Source organism: Schistocerca piceifrons, chromosome 3, assembly GCF_021461385.2.
Source record: "Schistocerca piceifrons isolate TAMUIC-IGC-003096 chromosome 3, iqSchPice1.1, whole genome shotgun sequence".
In the NCBI taxonomy this organism is placed as follows: domain Eukaryota; kingdom Metazoa; phylum Arthropoda; class Insecta; order Orthoptera; family Acrididae; genus Schistocerca; species Schistocerca piceifrons.
Genome location: NC_060140.1, coordinates 543,719,238 through 543,735,358, shown reverse-complemented (window position 1 = coordinate 543,735,358; position 16,121 = coordinate 543,719,238).

The following is a 16,121-nucleotide window of genomic DNA, read 5'->3' as shown; positions in this document are numbered from 1 at the left end:
CCATTGAGAAGATAGCAGGAGAATTACTGTGGGGTTTTAAGGGCTTTATTTTTATTACAGGTGATTTATTTTTAGCTGTTTCTTTTATATCTGAATACACTTTAAGACAGAAAAATGGGAAAACGACGTACCACGAAGAGATTATCCGACTGGAACGGAAATCGGTAGATGTGATGTACATGTACGGAAAGCGAATGATTATAATTTCCGATTAATTGGATAATTTATTCAGAGACAGCGCTCCACACTGCAGCAAATCAAAAGCGTCGGTCCACCTCTGGCCCCTATGCATGCAGGTATTGTTATTGGAATTAACTGACAGAGTTTTTAGATGCCAACCTGTCGGATATCGTGCAAAATTTTGTCCAATTGGTGCTTTATATGGTATAAATACCAAGCCGATTGGAGAATGCTGCCTATGCTGCTCCGAACGTTCTCAGGTGGAGGGAGATCTAGTAACCCTGGTGGCCAAGATAGGGCTTGGCAATCACGAAGAAAAGCAGTAGAATCTCTCGCCATGTACTGCTGTGGATTATATTCCTGAAATTAACACATAAAGGAAAGTTTGGCATCACCCCGGTACTCAGATCTCCTGAAGACAGATATTGACTGTGGGTATTGTATCACAGACACAGTCACTTTGACTGTTCAGAGATATCACAAAAGATGTAAACAACGATGCTAGAGCAGCACCTATTAGACGGAGATGGTCAGACAGCCGATCAGTTCCAGTCATTCCACCAGTAACGAGGTACACAGCTCGTGTTGTCTGTAGTTCAACCATGCCTAGACGGTCAACACCGCGGTTAGATCGCGGCCGCATTGTTATTTTGTGCCAGGGAGGGCTCTCAACAAGGGAAGTGTCCTGGCGTCTCGGAGTGATCCAAAGCGATGTTGTTCGAACATGGAGGAGACACCGAGAGACAGGAAATGTCGATGACTTGCCTCACTCAGGCCGCCCAAGGCGTACTAATTCAGTGGATGACAACTACCTACGGATTATGATCGGAAGAACCCTGACAGCCACGAATAAAGCTTTTCGTGCAGCCACAGAACGTCGTGTTACTACTCAACCTACGCGCAATAGGCTGCATGGTGGGTAACTTCTCTCCCGAAGTCCATGGCGAGGTCCATCTTTGCAATCACGACAATCACGACACCATGCAGCGCGGTACAGATGGGCCCAACAACATGCCGAATGGACCGCTCAGGATTGGCATCACGTTCTCTTCACCGATGAGTGACACATATGCCTTCAAGCAGACAATCGTCAGAGACTTGTTTGGAGGCAACCCGGTCTGGCTGAACGCATTAGACATACTGTCTAGCGAATGCAGCAAGATGGAGGTTTCCTGCTGTTTTGGGGTGGCATTATGTGGGGCCTACGTACGCCACTGGTGGTCATGGAAGGCGTCGTAACAGCTGTACTATACGTGAATGCCATCCTACGATCGATAGCGCAACCATATCGGCAGCATTTTGGCGAGGCATTCGTCTTCATGGACGATAATTTGCGCCCCAACGTGCACATCTTGTGAATGACTTCCTTCAGGATAACGACATCGCTTGAATAGAGTGTCCAGCATGTTATCCAGACGTGAATGCTATCGAACATGCCTGGGATAGACTGAAAATGGCTGTTTATGAGGGACATAACGCACCAACTATTCTGAGGGATCTACGCCGAATCGCCGTTGAGGAGTGGGACAATCTGGACCAACAATGCCTTGATGAACTTGTGGGCAGTATGCCCCGATGAATAAAGGCATGCGTCAATGTAAGAGGACGCGCTACTGGGTATTAGGGGTATCTGTGTCTACAGCAATCTGACCACCACCTCTAAAGGTCTCGCTGTATGGCGGTACAACACGCCTTGTGTGGTTTTCATGCGCAATAAAAAGGGTAGAAATAATGTTTATGTTGATCTATATTCAAGTTTTCTATATAGGTTCCGGAACTCTCGGTGCCGAGGTGATGCAAAACTGTTTTTGATGTGTGTAAAAGACCAGGACGGCTAGCCATGACGGTCAACAGAATGTCCGTAGAATATCGTCAACGTGCCTTAAGGATACCGAGGATGAAAAGCAAAGGTTTCGTGCTATGAAAGGAAATGTTATCCGAGACAATCATTCCTGACTGGCCGGCCGTAGGGCGTGCAACAGTCAGGTTGGTGCCCCATCGCTGTCTCAGAGTCTACAGATACGTCTTCAGTGGTCATCAGAGCTCAGTTCGAATCAGGATTCACTAATGAAGAAAATTTTACTCTACGTAATGAGATTATAGGTAGAATGTACCCTACAGCATTGCAAAAGTAGCTTATTTGTGTATAAAGGTCAAAGAGAGTCGGCGCATCGGTGCCATGACCTCAGCCTCTTTCTGTGAGCCGATTATTAATGGCCCTTGTGGTCTCCCAATCACCAGCTACATGTCGATACGATAATGATGGTGAATCCGGGGCTCTGATTGCCTCTCTAACGATTGCTCGGGGCTCATGGTCTTTCACCTCCATTGGTCGACCGCTTCCTTCTTGTGGTTGTGTTCGGCCATAGTTTATCCATCCCTAGTAGCTGCTTCGTTCCTATTCAAATGCCGAGCGGTTCGCCGATTACTCCAGGAGATTATTATAAAGTAAAATGGCAATCTTTTACTTACTTTACACACCATAAATTATCAGTGCTTATGTTACGCTAAAACCGGACCTTATGGTTATAAATGGATTTAATTTCTTATAAAAGCATAACAAAACATTTCATCCATTTGTTGAGGAATCTCCAGAAAAGTAATGTGGCCTGCCAAACTGATATTTTGTGTTCCACTCTTGTGGAAACGGTGCACTAAGAAACTCACAGTGAATAAAAACAAGTAACCACTGAAGAACTTTAATTTTGTTGCTCGTAGACAGAACAGTCAGCACGTTTCACATCACCACATGTACAATCGATGTTGTGGCTGTTGTCGTGGTCTTCAGTCCTGAGACTGGTTTGATGCAGCTCTCCATGCTACTCTATCCTGTGAAAGCTTCTTCATCTCCCAGTACCTTCTGCAACCTACATCCTTCTGAATCCGCTTAGGGTATTCATCTCTTGGTCTCCCTCTACGACTTTTACCCTCCACGCTGCCCTCCAATACTAAATTGGTGATCCCTTGATGCCTCAACACATGTCCTACCAACCGATCCCTTCTTCTAGTCAATTTGTGCCACAAACTTCTCCCCAATCCTATTCAATACTTCCTCATTACTTATATTTTCTACATTATGATTATCTAAACGATAATTATCACAATAATATTAGGAATTTAGGAAAAATCAGATTAACTGCACTACTTAATGTGTAATAGCAATCAGGCAAATGGTTTTCTTGTTAAAATGAATGCTTGATTTTAACTGTAAATGACGAAAACTGGAGATGTCAACTTCACTCCATACAGTGTGTAATAAGAAAAACTTAGCGTCCCGCTGTGAGTCACGTGACTTACATGCTTGTTTCACAGTAATGACGTCACGCGCAGTCTAGGTTATCTATGGTCTATGGAATGAACTCTCAAGAATGCTTCGTATGTCTCTGACTTTTCGCTGCCAATTATTATTCAGAAATAAAACCCTCATAATTCCTAACTGTCTTTAATATTTGTTTCAGTACCTTTGCTTGGGATTTCATTGAATCAATTCATTTTTGTAGTTAAGGGCTTGCTTGGGCATAGACGCTGTCTTCAAAGATTAAGTTTACCAATAAATCAGAGCGCAAAAACATCTCGAAATACTTTCCTGGAATATCTTTTCACAAAATTCACTTCACAAGACAAAAAGGTTCTCACCAGCACGTACATTTGGCAAGGAGCAGTACTAGTAATAGTACCAGTAACCGTTAAAGTAACAGTAGTGAAAACAGTAACGGTAATAACGGTAATAACTTAAAAATACGCTAACGTAGGGTTACGTACTCCTAGGAAGAGTTTTATAATCCATATTCAGTTGCTTTGAATTTAATAGGTTTTGATTTTCAATATACTTTATTATTATAAAAGCCTTCCAAAAGTTGTTCAAAAATAAAAAAGAATTTATAAAGAAAATGTTCGTAAAAACTACAGAGTAATTTTCGGAACAGTATGTATCTGTCTTGTTGGGCAGATGGTGATTGAGCTAGTATGGAAGTGTAGTAGCTACTGGCTGGAGAGCAGGACATAGAATTGTCTGTTCAGTGCCGCCAGAAGTATTTCGTGAACTTTAACAGTAAATATTATTGTGTTTTTCTTGAACAAATGCATGAAGAGTTTTAGCTATAGACGTTACACGTTAACGGTGTCTGAATACGAATTTCGAAAAGAGTGCCCACTTGCTTACATGTAACGGTAGTCATTTGCAAACACACAACAGAAATTCTTCACTTACGGCTGTTGATAATTCTGATAGTGCAGGCAATTCGGCTTGGATTTTATATAATCTTACCAGGAATTAATCCACTGGTAGCAGTTTTGGTGATAGGTGCCTGTAAACAGTGTTTAAAGCCGTCCTGTATGTTTGTCATCTCAATGCGTGCATCAGAGATACTTTCAGCAATGTTACACAGTAGTTTGTCCATCACTAACAAATTTTCTGTGTTATCCACATAGGCCCAAAGTATGCCCAGGTTGTGGCTAGTTGTACTGGCTGCTGCCTGAATGCAGGACATTAGCCTTTTGGCCAAATCACACAGCTGTTTGGTATTGATTACTATGTCTTTTCTAAGACTGGTGAGCTGGATAGTGTGCAAGTTCATGGTCTCATGGTTGGCTTTTACAACCACCTTGTTATTATATTTTAGGTCCCTCATGCCGACTGTTCCCAAAATCAGTTTGAAAATTCGTCTGCCCATGTGCAATCAACCTCTTTTGCCGCGCTCACGGGGTTCTTCATCCTGCAACAACATCTTATCATGACGAGACTTCTCATGTTACTTTCCCTTTCGTTGCAACTTTGATGCTTGGTGTTGGGACTACTTCATCTACTCCTGCAGTACAATCGTGTGTCACAGAAGAGAAAGAAATCCGGTTATTAGTTTATTACACTTGCTCATGGCTTAAGTGTGTAGTGACTTGTCGGGGTAAGAAAAGAATGTCTTGTCTAAACATTCTCTTCTTTCTCATTCCCCACACTCTCCCCTCCCCTCTGCTCTTTGAAAGGTGCTGCTGATCATGGGGTCATCACCACTGAGGTTTCATTAAAGGAAAAATTCAACTGATGAGAACCCATAATCGAACAAGTTAGAAGTGTTTTGACTTTAAAAGACAACAGCACTTCTGTCACCTGAAAAGGGTCCTGATAACATCACACAAATTTCTTTATTAATCCTTTTCGTACGAGGGTAATCCCAAAAATAAGGTCTCCCATATTTTATAAGTCTGTAGATTTTTTTTACAGTGGTTTACATCAGTTTACAGCTTCAACATTTAGTTATTTTTCGACATAATCACCATTTCTGTCGATGCATTTTTGTGGGCGCTGTGGCAGTTTTTGTATGCCCATGTCATAACAGCTCGGCGCCATGTTGTTCAGAAAGTTATGAACCTCTTCTTTCACCTCGTCGTAGAAGCTGAATCGCTTTCCGGCCAAATATTCCTGTAAACTTGGGAACAGGCGACAGTCACTGGGTGCCAAGTCAGGACTACAGGGTGGGTGGGTGACTATGTTCCACTGAAACTGTTGCAGGAGAGCAACGGTTTGCCAAGCGATGTGTGGGCGAGCGTTGTCATGGAGAATGTGTACGTCCTTGCTCAACATTACTCTTCTCCGGTTCTGAATTGCCCATTTGAGTTTTTTCAGAGTCTCACAGTACCTGTCAGCGTTAATTGTGGTCCCAGCGATTCAACTCGGACGACGAGGTGAAAGAAGAGGTTCATAACTTTCCGAACAGTATGGCGGCGAGCTGGTATGACATGGGCATATAAAACTGCCACAGAGTCTACAAAAATGCGTCGACAGAAATGGTGATTATGTCGAAAAATAGCTAAATGTTCAAGGAGTAAACAAATGTAATCCATTGTTGAAGTAAACAGGTCTATTTACTTATACAAAAAGTTGGATTACCCTCGTGTGTATGTGTTGCTCACCATAACTCATTGACATATGTGATACTTAGGTAAAACTGTGTTCTTATTATTGCCTCTGTCTTGTCTTTCTAAAGCTTTGGTGTTCATATTTGTCACCTGTCATCAACATGTTTAGAAGATTTTAGAGCGAATTTCACTGACTAAATATAATTTCCTGGGGAAGGCTTACGGACCTCAAAAGGGGAAACATTTTCAGGGCAAAAACTGTCTTGTATGGGGACAACCCTTTGCTCCTGTGAATTATGGAATTACATGCTGCCTTCATATATGCATGTAGGGCGTACCAGCTATTAGTTGTGAGTTAACGTACTAGATAAAAGCTTTATAATGGTTTGTTGAACCCTCTTTGTTTTGCTGTTTGCCTTTATATATAAAGTACTGGCTCAATGTTCCTTACTGCTTCATTAACCGAAGTAATACGAATATATTTCATATAATGCTTATTTCCAAGGTGGGGAGGGTATGTCAAGTTCACACTAAAAAATAAAAAAAGTATTTGCAAAGTTTTTTTGAATTATTTTAACAACATGATTTTTAAAGCGGTACTGCTGTGTAAGCAGGGTCACGTACCTGTAAATACCTCTTAGAATTTACTTATCATTTTTCTACACATCATTAGTAATATGTACAACTAAGCTGGTGGTACTTTATCGCTAATTGGTGTTGCCTTTTACTTACAACATACTTTTTAAAGATATATTGATGTGTAAGATAGGTACTGAATCTGAAAATATTGAATATGACATCCCTTGTGGAAAATGTCATCGCTACTAAGACTTAAACTTTTGTATTAAGTTCACTAGAAAACTTCGAACATGTACAGAATCTGATAAAAGGTTTCATTAAAGTGAATAAATATTTTTCAGTATTTTAATATATAAACTAGCTAACTAAATTACAATATTTTCAAAATGTGTATGAAGTACTCCTCGCCCTCCTTGGTGTTGTGAGGGTTAAATCAGATATAAAATTTCTTCCTTCATGAGTTATTAGTATTCTAGGCATTCTGAAATTTTGGATCCAGTGGTTCACCATTGTGTATTGCACTGATTCTGTTGCTGGTTTGGTGTGGCTATTACAGAAATAAATGTGAAAAATTTTCAATTATTGGCAATTTGCCATGGTTTTCTGCAGGCGTTTTCACAAATAGCCGAAGAATGTCCATTCCAATTATTTCAAATAGCTTATCTGCCTTGGGTAATCCTTGTGAAATAATCCTTGGATGACTGAGCTCCACCCCTTGTATGCATTGAATACAGTTCTTAACATACCGATCAGTATCAATAGTTTTAGACTAGCTTGCATACAGCATATCGTGTTTAAATCGAATTGTGGGCCTGCCACAATAACTCATTTCGTAATTTCCTTGCAGAATGGTGTGCAAGCCATGTTCAGTGCTGAATTGTGGCTATCTGGCAAAGTGCAGAAAATCTGGCTCAATGCTTTGAGCTCCTTTTGATTCATTTTGTCTGCACCAATATATACTATGGTCTGTAGCTCGCAAATCAGTTTGTCTACATTGTTCGAGAATTTTCCAGAGTCACATAATACTATAAATGGCTTCTGGTAATTTGGAAAGAAAAAAAAAAACAGAGACACTGAGAAGTATTTTAGTTTCAGTTATTCTGCCTCACAGCGTGGGGTTGAGTGAAATCTTATCCCTTTCCTGAACAACTATGTGTGGCACCATTACATTTCAGAAAATTTTAGTGTGGATTATCGATAACATTTTGTCAGGTCCAGATATGACTGCAATTCATTCATTGTAGTGGGTATGAGAAAAACATTTATGGCATCAACAAGCAATGCTTGTTAGGAGCCTTAGAGCAATAACATGACCTAACTAACAGGCTTTATGTAAATGCAGTATATACTTCTGGACATTTGGGGGACAGAGTTCTGTTGTCTAAATAGAACATGCATTGATTCTGTTTAAATCCTCTCAGTATACCATCTAGTAATCCTTGGAAAGTGACGGGTGTATTTTGAAGACTAAAAAGCATTCAATGATACCGATAATGATCATATTGGGTTTGAAATGCTGTCTTCATATGATCCTCATATCCTAGCTTTAACTGATGGTACCCAGTTCATACATCGAATTTGTAAATATCCGCTTATATTTGGCATCAGTTATATGTCAAATACTGTTTTCTAAGTAGCGGTAAGTGCAACAGAACCAATACGCTTCGCTGACATTTGGCGATTTTTTGGGTACTATGACAATATTCCACCTTGAAATTCCAGTCTTCCGTGATAGGCTGGAGGTACTGAAGATCACAATATTGTTTCTTATACCCATCAGTTTCATTTTCAGTGGGAATTTAATGTCGAAACTGAGGCAACGAGCCTGCGTTATTAAATAATCGTGTCTCCTAAAACTTTTTCATGTTCTCCAACACATGTACCCCTAGATATGATGCTTCCTTTCTTAGTGTGGTCAAGATGAAATTCTCTCTTAGTGTTGTTTAATGTAATATGAAGTCCTTGCCCATTTCGTCTTCATCTAGTATTTCTAAAATAGCTGTCAGGGTGCCATATAATAACTGTACGTCCTCAAATCTGAAATTACCAACACTGACAGGCACTACTTTGCTTTTTTCAATTTACAGTACAAAGGATACGTTAACTCTTTGAAACATTTCACCTTATACGGTTATTCATTTTCCTACAAAGTTTCAACAATACACAAAGAATTCATTTGCACACCAGAGGCTAGACTGACACAGATTATCTTTAGAATACCTTTCAGTATGCAATCCCATAAGTTGACTTAAAGGGACCTTGCTCTCCATTCAGTTGCTCTTGCCAGGTCTGAACCTTGCTACAGTAATGTTTTGTCGACCATAAACCGAAGATGAAATGGTACTTCATCCAGTTGCATTATACACTACTACTCTGAGTTAATTTTGGCGTGATGTTCGACCAGAAAATCTAACCTGAGAATGATTTTCTAACTGCTGCCGATCATGGGAAAACTTCTGCATAAACCTGGAAGTTACCTTCCCCCACTCAGAAACTTTTTACCACTGAAATGAGTGGTCTACATAAACCCCACATATTACACTTAGTGCCCATTGTGGTGGATTTAATTTTACTTTACCAAGTACATCCGTACTTGCTTCATATACTTGTGAACCAACATGTAATCAAACTTTACACAACTTGTTTTCTATGTAACCGTTCATATGAAAGTAATCCAGTGATTTCACAGTTCTTATAACCCTTACTGGCAGCGTTGTACACTGAACAGACCGCCTCCCACTCCGTCTACCTATGGGATATGAGGACCAACCTTTGAACTTCTTACATGGCTCTGCTAATTTGAGTCATTCGAATTCTGCTCAACCTGTCCAAACCGTCTGCATCCCAATCACTGCTGTTCTCTGTAACTGCCCCTGAGACCACATATAAAACAATTAACATCCATATTAAATATAGCCTTATTTCTCCATGGTTTTGTGTCCACAGAGAATTCAGCTAGTGCTACCGCTGTTTCTACTGCTTCATTCGGATGCTTTATTAATTCAATGCAAACTCTTCATGACGTTTCTGGCTCTATCATTGTAAAAAGCACGTCAAGTGCTCTTTTCTCAGCCTCCTGTAAAATGGTTTTCTTTGCATTATCATCTTTCGTGAGCTCATATGTAATGACACAACTTTTGAAAATATGACCTACATAACTTTCTCTTAATTTCTTAAGCATTTAGAACATATCCTTAAGTTGCGCATGGTACTGTCACTAGAGTCTTTCCGCTATATCGTCCGCAGCTCGTGGTCTATTGACTAGTGTTGCTGCCACTGTATCATGGGGTCCCGGGTTCGATTCCCGGCCGGATTGGGGATTTTCTCTGCCGGGGGACTCGGTTTGTGTTGTCCTCATCATTTTATCATCATAATCATCATCATCATTTGTGGCAGCGGCTAGAATGGATTATGAAAAAATGGGACAGTGTAACAATTGGGACGTTATACGGGAGCTGATGACCGCTCATTTGAGCTTCCCATAAACCAAACATTATCGTTATCAACTTTCCGCTATACCAGTCCACTAACCCTCCCCTGAAGTAAATGAAAGACTGTACTTCTCTCAGATTTTATGGCATGTAACCTATTTCCTTGCATACCCTCCTAGCTTGGCTGCAATCAACAGGTGCTCATAACAACAGTTTCTGAATATAGCGGATGTGTGTAAGTTTCCCAAAAATACAAATATATTCTGTCAAGTTTTTCCTGCGAGTGAAGTATGTAATGCTGTGGTGTTGGTATCTAAGATACGTGGATCAGATAGCGACATTTTCTTCTTTTCCTCCTTTAGATGCCCTGACTCTGCCTGTGATTAAGCTACTTGATATTTTGGTTGCTGCAAAGCTTCCTCAGTCGAAACTTTCTACTCTATATTGCCTACATACTTCGAACCAAATATACACTACACCCAAACTAAATATGAAAAATAAGAAGAATAGTTGGTAAACGATAGGCCACAAAAAAAGAAACAAAAACTCGGAATTCGGCAGTTACTCATATCACTCTGCGTATGTCCCTGCTGTTGACTTTTAGGTTTTCGCTGTTGTCTTCTGGCGGTACATACTCATCTTCATCGTCAGCAGTCGTTCTGAAACCAATATAGTTACTTGCTGGAGGTAGAGGGACGCTACTGATTCGAATTCTGTCAGTCTGAGATGGCTTAGTGTGGGCCGCGATATTCTGCTGAGCGAGGATGTTTAGTGCAGCTGAAGAAGAACTGATGATGGTTACGGTTGCTTCTGTACTGAGGATGGTAGACATTCACTGCTTGACGGCGCGTAGACTATCACAGCGTTTTCCTTGCGATGGCCTCTGGTGGTTGACTGTGTGTTCCACTGCTGCTGCTGTTCATGCTGCTGCATCGCCAGGTTCTCACACATTCCGGGCAGCGGCGGTTACCAGCCTGCGTCGTGGTCCAGTGCTCGGAACGTTGTGGTCTCCTGCTAATACACCAGCGATGGCAGAGATGGCTGGACCGTCACGTTGTAGGGGAGACTGGGGCACTTTGGCCATAGGGGCAGGATGGCCCAGTCGAGTTAGTTCATACAATAGACGCCAGATCGTGCTGGGAATCAATCAGGAGGTTGGTAGCACTGTCCCGCTCCCTGTATAGGAGCAATATGGCCGGCGGAGCAGTTTTGGACAAGTTGTGTTGATTAACTGTTTTTGTGCGTGTGCGAATAAAATCCTACTCGTCAGTTAAATGTGTGTTGTGTAAAGTTTGCTTACTTTAGGCGCGAGAGGTGAGTAGTATAATTAAATGTCGTAGTTTAAGGATTATTTCTATATGGCATACAATCTGAATTGCTTCAGTGGGTTTTGTGACGAACAGAATTTATTGTAAACATGGCGATGGGGCAGGTTGACCCAGAGACGACGGGACATGATGGCCACCTGGGCCAACCTGCCTCGTCCTATATAGTTTTTTAAACTCGATGAAAGATTTGTTATTTTTAATGATAATAATACACTCCTGGAAATGGAAAAAAGAACACATTGACACCGGTGTGTCAGACCCACCATACTTGCTCCGGACACTGCGAGAGGGCTGTACAAGCAATGATCACACGCACGGCACAGCGGACACACCAGGAACCGCGGTGTTGGCCGTCGAATGGCGCTAGCTGCGCAGCATTTGTGCACCGCCGCCATCAGTGTCAGCCAGTTTGCCGTGGCATACGGAGCTCCATCGCAGCATGCCGCGACAGCGTGGACGTGAACCGTATGTGCAGTTGACGGACTTTGAGCGAGGGCGTATAGTGGGCATGCGGGAGGCCGGGTGGACGTACCGCCAAATTGCTCAACACGTGGGGCGTGAGGTCTCCACAGTACATCGATGTTGTCGCCAGTGGTCGGCTGAAGGTGCACGTGCCCGTCGACCTGGGACCGGACCGCAGCGACGCACGGATGCACGCCAAGACCGTAGGATCCTACGCAGTGCCGTAGGGGACCGCACCGCCACTTCCCAGCAAATTAGGGACACTGTTGCTCCTGGGGTATCGGCGAGGACCATTCGCAACCGTCTCGATGAAGCTGGGCTACGGTCCCGCACACCGTTAGGCCGTCTTCCGCTCACGCCTCAACATCGTGCAGCCCGCCTCCAGTGGTGTCGCGACAGGCGTGAATGGAGGGACGAATGGAGACGTGTCGTCTTCAGCGATGAGAGTCGCTTCTGCCTTGGTGCCAATGATGGTCGTATGCGTGTTTGGCGCCGTGCAGGTGAGCGCCACATTCAGGACTGCATACGACCGAGGCACACAGGGCCAACACCCGGCATCATGGTGTGGGGAGCGATCTCCTACACTGGCCGTACACCACTGGTGATCGTCGAGGGGACACTGAATAGTGCACGGTACATCCAAACCGTCATCGAACCCATCGTTCTACCATTCCTAGACCGGCAAGGGAACTTGCTGTTCCAACAGGACAATGTACGTCCGCATGTATCCCGTGCCACCCAACGTGCTCTAGAAGGTGTAAGTCAACTACCCTGGCCAGCAAGGTCTCCGGATCTGTCCCCCATTGAGCATGTTTGGGACTGGATGAAGCGTCGTCTCACGCGGTCTGCACGTCCAACACGAACGCTGGTCCAACTGAGGCGCCAGGTGGAAATGGCATGGCAAGCCGTTCCACAGGACTACATCCAGCATCTCTACGATCGTCTCCATGGGAGAATAGCAGCCTGCATTGCTGCGAAAGGTGGGTATACACTGTACTAGTGCCGACATTGTGCATGCTCTGTTGCCTGTGTCTATGTGCCTGTGGTTCTGTCAGTGTGATCATGTGATGTATCTGACCCCAGGAATGTGTCAATAAAGTTTCCCCTTCCTGGGACAATGAATTCACGGTGATCTTATTTCAATTTCCAGGAGTGTATTTATAATTCGTCGAGTTTATGAAATTCTTAACATAATTTTCGAAGTTAAACATATTTTGATACGTTTCAGAGGTCAAAAGATCGTCATATTCACGAGATAAAAAGCGTTTTAGAAAGGAAACACCAACCTGTAAATATTGCTACAGCGATCTGAATAGTCAGAATCTGGTTCATTTCTTTGTTTTTAAAACATCAGAGTAAAGCTTTAGTTTAAACCATTTGTTTTATCTATAGAAACATAAAAATGGTGCGAAATTATAAAAGAAAAAGTGAAAGTGGAATGATTTATGAAGATACAATGCTAAAAGCAGTTTTAGAAGTAAAAGAAAAGGGAAGATCTATGAGGGCTACAAGCGAGGTATTTGGGATTCCAAGAAAAACTTTGGGGAGGTACTGTGCTAAGTAAAAACAGACCTCATGTCAGCCTACACAGTCAATTGAACTTCAGGAAACTAAAACCGAACCTCAACCAATGCCAATGAACCAAAACCGTCAGTCTGGAGGAGTCCTACAAATACTTAATGACAAAAAGAAGCCTTGGGATAAATTTGGCTATGATAAAAGATTTCAGGTATGAAATGTTGTTAACTAAAATTATTTTTATTTGCAAAGCTATTTTTCAATTTCTAATGTGTTTTCTCTATCCCTGCCATTGTTATTGTATCTATCTCTACGTCGTCTTGTGCACTGTAGGCCTACTGATTTTTCTCTCTCTCACACACACACAAACACACTCACACTCACATATACACACACACATGAAAAGAAAAACTGTGCCTTTACTGGTAACTTAAGTTTTTATTTTCAGATATTTAATTCCGAACAAGAGGATATGCTTGAACAATACCTCATGAAACCAAGTGGCATATATTATGGTCTTTCCCCGAAAGACGTCAGGCAGTTTGTGTATAGATATGCTATTGCTTGCAACAATAAAATACCCCAAACATGGACCGAGACCGAAATGGCGGGAAGTGATTGGTTCACAATATTCGTGAAGAGGCACCCTCAACTCTCCATTCAGACTCCTCAAGCAACGAGTTTAGCCCGGTGCACTAGTTTCATCAAGCATAATGTAGAACTGTATTTTATTAATCTCGACATAGTTTTAATAAGATCAAAAGTGACCCCTGCAGACATCTGGAACATTGACGAAACTGGAGTAACTACCGTCCAGTGTCCTGATCGTGTAGTCGCTCGAAGAGGTTTTCGCCAAATAGGGCGAGTGACATCGGCAGAGAGAGGGTCACTTGTTATGTTCGATTTTGCAATTAGTGCGTTGGGTAATAGCGTGCCTCCATTCTTCATCTTCCCGAGGGTTAACTTCAAGCCTCATGTTATACTTGACGGCCCGATTGGGAGTGATGGTGCATCTCATCCTTCGGGATGGATGATGGAGACAAACTTTGCAAAATATATGAAACATTTTGTTCTACACGCTCGCTGCTCAAAAGGACGCCCTTGCTTGGTTTTGATTGATAATCACAGTTCACTACTCGACTCTGATGTTCTTGATTATTGTAAAGATAATGGAATCACCTTTCTATGTTTTCTGGCGCATTGTAGCCACAAGCTGCTGCCTTTAGACAGAAGTGTTTATGGGCCTTTTAAACAGCCTATGACTATTACGACATTCCGTCTATAGTGCGAATAGCACTTCCAAATGCTGCAATTCCCAATGACACAACCAGTGGATTCAAGGTAAATGTGATCAATCCCTTTAACAAAAATACTCTTACTAACAGTGGTTTTATGCCTTCCTACACTTCGGATAGGCCAGATCCAAACACTGAAAATAGTCCATCAACTCGAGCTCAGATAAACGTAGGACCGTTTCCAACTCCAGAAGAGGTCACACCTTTTGAAAAAGCAGAGCCCAGAAAAATGTGTGGGCGCAGGGAAAAGGAAAAGAGTTTCTTCCAAGGTGACAGACACTCCAGTAAAAAAAGCCCTCGAGGAAGAACAAAAATGTGCAAAAGAAAACAAGGAGAAAGCATTGGAAAGAAAACTTAAATCACAGGCTAAAAAAGCACTTTTTCAAAAAGAAAGTAGGATCAATGGTTGAATGAAATTAACTAAATCAACTGCAGTAGGCCTAAAACGCTAGAAGGAGCCAATGGAAGATGACGATGATGAAGATGATGATGACGATGAGGAAGATGAAGATTCACTGTGGCTAAGGTGTCTCAAGCGTTTTTCAAACAGTCAACCTGGAGCACAATAGATTCAGTGCACAAACTTAAAGCGATGTACTCATCAGACATGCGTGAAAATTGAAATCTGTGGACTGTTTTATGAGTGTTATAACTGTGCTAATCCTTTGGATGTGGACAGTGATTAAAGTTGATTGGTTTGTATTAAGACACTATAATTCCTAATAATGTTAAGCTTTCCCGTTGTCATAATAAAATGTTAAGCATTTAACTCAATATTCAACTTCATTTTATGTACATTAAAGTACGTATCTTGATAACTCTTCATTTTATTTTGATATCCTAAAGTTATACTACCGTAACTTATCAAAATACTACATGGGTCAACGTGCCCCATGTCCCAGAGAAGGCAGAAATATCTGCATCATCGGCACAGTGTGGAGCATCGCAGGCTTGATGTCACGTAACTGCCCAGCTGTTGGATGCTGACGAGCTGGTTCATCCATCGTTAAACACTACAGCGTCCTCCTGATTTATAGGTAAAGGTGGCGTTAGTGCGTCACACTGAAGATTGTGGAATGAGGTGACGAAGCCCCATCCGTCGTAAATGGGCTGCAGCTATCCCTGGTGGCTGGCGAGGCTTCTGCACCTGCGGCATGTCGTTGCAGAGGCGTTGCAAAGTTGTTTATCATGCAGTCCACTAGCCATCATTAATCGACTTCGTCATTTTGTCATGGTGGTGGTATGTCACATCTAAGTGTTCTCTTTAATTTTAACCTTAACAGTGCTATCAATAATCAGTGTACATCTACATTTACATCTACATGGATACTCTGCAAATCACGTTCAAGTGCCTGGCTGAGGGTTCAACGAACCACCTTCACAGTTTTCTATTATTCCAATCTCGTATAGCGCGCGGAAAGAATGAACACCTATAACTTTCCGTACGGCTCTGATTTCCCTTATTTTATCGTGGT